The sequence below is a fragment of the Sturnira hondurensis genome, unplaced genomic scaffold (assembly GCF_014824575.4).
Source record: "Sturnira hondurensis isolate 20B ecotype Veracruz unplaced genomic scaffold, ASM1482457v3 Scaffold0010128, whole genome shotgun sequence".
Classification (NCBI taxonomy): domain Eukaryota; kingdom Metazoa; phylum Chordata; class Mammalia; order Chiroptera; family Phyllostomidae; genus Sturnira; species Sturnira hondurensis.
This window is the reverse complement of record NW_028082759.1, coordinates 15,926,629-15,929,719: the sequence shown is the minus strand read 5'-3', so window position 1 is coordinate 15,929,719 and position 3,091 is coordinate 15,926,629.

The window sequence follows — 3,091 nt, the reverse complement described above, 5'->3', positions numbered from 1 at the left end:
GGTGCCACTAAGCTATGCACTAAGCTATGCACAGCAGCACACCACCATCAAGTGGAAACGGTATACGTGTGATTGGGCCTAAGCAGGCCCTTTGGCACAAGTGAGGTACCTATGGAAGTGACCTGAATGCCTCTGGTCTCCAGTCCTGCCACACGACCTTCTCGCTCCCAGCCAGCTGGTGTCGGAGGGAGTTGCCTATCATCAGTTGACAGAGGCAAAGAAAACCGGCCTGGTTCACAGATACGGTCTTGGACAATATCCAGGCACCACCCCAAAGTGGGCAACTGCAGCGTGATAGTCCCTCTTTCTGGGACATCCCTGAAGGACGGTGGCAAAGGGAAATTCTCCCAGTGGGAATAACTTCGATCAACGTACCCCATTGTTCACTTTGCCTGGAAGGAGAAATGGCCGGGTATGTGATTACATACCAATTCATAGTCTGAGGCGAATTACTCTTCCCCCAGCCAGTCCTGTTATTACCCAATGGGCTCATGAACAAAGTTGACATGGTGACAAGGACGAAGGTTATAGAGGGGCTCAGCAACATGGACTTCCACAGAACAAGGCCATCCTGACTACAGCTACTGCTGAGTGCCCAATCTGCCAACAGCAAAGACCAACACCAAGTCCCTACTATGGCCCCACTCCCTGAGATGGTAGCCAGCTGCCTGGTGACAGGTTGATTGCATGGGACTTATTCCATTATGGAACGATGAGTGTTTCGTTTTACAGAAATAGACATCTACTATAGATATGGATTTGCCTTCCCTTCATACGATGCCTCAGGCAAAAATCACCACCTGTGAACTTACAGGATACCTTATCCACCATCAAGGTATTCTACACAGCACTGCTTGAGATCAGGGAATGCACTTCACAGGAAATGGAGTGCAGCAAGAAACCCATGACCATGGAATTCACTGGTCTTACCATGTTGCCCAACATCCTGAAGCAGCTGTCTTGACAGAACAATGGAACAGTCTATTAAAGACTCAATTACAGTGCTAGCTAAGTGAAAACAGCTTGCAGGCCTTGAGCAAAGTTCTCCAGAAGGCTATATATGCTCTGACTCATCACCTGGTACGTGGTGTTATTTCTCTCATGCCCAGGATTCGCAAGTCCAAAAATCAAGAGGTACAAATAGGAGTGGCATCACTCACCATTACTCCTAGTGACCTATTAGCAAAATTTTTGCTCCCTGTCTTACGCTCTGACGGCTTAGGAATCTTAGTTCCAAAGGAAGGAACACTTCCATCAGGAAACACAATATGATGCCATTAAACTGGGAGCTAAGAATGCGGCTAGGCCACTCTGGATTCTTCACACCTAAGAATCAACAGACAGAGAATGGCTGTGGTGACTGGGGTGTCTGATCCTATCAAGGGGAAACTGGACACTACCCTGCAATGGAGATAAAGAATGTTGTCTGGATTAGAAAAAATCCTTTAGGACATCTCTTAATAATCCATACCCTGTGGTTAAAGTCTGTGGAAATCTACAATAGTCCAATCCACACAGGACTACTAATTACCCTGACTCGGCTTCGGAGTAATCACTTCCCCATGGTTCACCATCCCTCATTCACCCTTAGTTCGCTCCTAATCTCCTCTGCTACATTTCAAATCTACATATTCATTCCTCTTCATGCTTTACTTTCTACATTATTTTGGTCTTCCACTGTGCACCATTCCCAATAAACTTAAACTTTTCTCTGTCATTTTACCTTCCATCTGAAAAGGAGAAGAGGAGAAGGAGAAGGAGAAGAAAAGGAGAAGGAGAAAAGGAGAAGTTCCGGAAGTTCAGGAGCTATTTCTGTGTTGTGTGGTGACTGTCTTTTAAATCCATCAATTTCCTCATTTGTCCTGTATCTTTAATCTCTTCCTATAAACTCAATCTTAAATTTCCTCTACCCAGGTCCTATCTCAGCTAAACTGCAATTCTTTTTAAGATGACCCTATGGGATGTATTAAATATAGTGGTGTAATCATTTCATAAGTTTGTTAAAAAACAATGGTATTTAGCAAAGTAAACTTACAATTTTGTCCATTTTTCTATTGGACATTTTAAACAAACCATTTCTTTAATGTCATGTCTATATTACAGGTTATTAATGTGTGAGTTTACAGGTATTACTGGCCAACTGTACAGGGCTATAATTAGGTAATATTTTCCAACATAAAGGCCTCGGATGAAAGCCGAAATTCTTACTGTGAATCTTTGGAACTTGAGCGAGTGCAAGCAGGATGACTGCATGTGTTCTTCCTTGTTGTAAACGATCTTCAATGTCAGCATAGCATAAATTAAATAATAGAGCATTTCCACCTAGTTTTCTATTTTCAAAGTATTCCTTAATATGATACAGGTATCTACATAAGCTTTCATTTTCTCGCCTGTCATTTTCCAGTAACGCTCCTCGCATTTTTTGAGTTTTGCCACAAAAGTTCAAGATTATTTGCTAAAGGTTTGATAATACAAAACTCAGCTGATAATGACCATCGCTAAATAAATGCCACCAAAGCTACTATCGTTCTTGCTTTATCAACCACAAAGGAGGAGAAAGGCAGTCGCACTTGGGAACCCTAGCTCATTTCTAGCTCATTTCTTAATGGATGAACCTAGACCTTAAACGATTTTTCCTCTGAGTTTTGATGTTTTCCTTCTTTCTGCCCAAGAACTCGTCTTCCCAAAACTTTCTCCTTCACAAGATTTTACATAAATACCACTTTTTCAGGCTTTAACGAACAACCTGACCCGCAAAAAAACCGCAGAGACGCGCAGGTGGGAATCCCAAAGTCGAGGCCACCTCCTCGCCCACGCTTCGGGCCTTCACCCGGTAAAGGCGCCTGTGACTCGACACTCGATCGCCAATGATGCGAGCGTCGCCAAGCGACTCCAATGGAGGCGGTCGCGCCTGCGCAACAGCGAAGCTGCGGAGAAGGGAGGGGATCTGAGCTCCGGCGGGAGGGACTAGGCGCCGCAAGGGTAGCGGAGAGGAACCGAAGAATTGGGGCGGGGCGGCGGGATGAAGGGGCGGGCCTTTCCCGAGATTCTTATACCGTCACTTCCTGTTTGCTGGACCTTCTGAATCCGG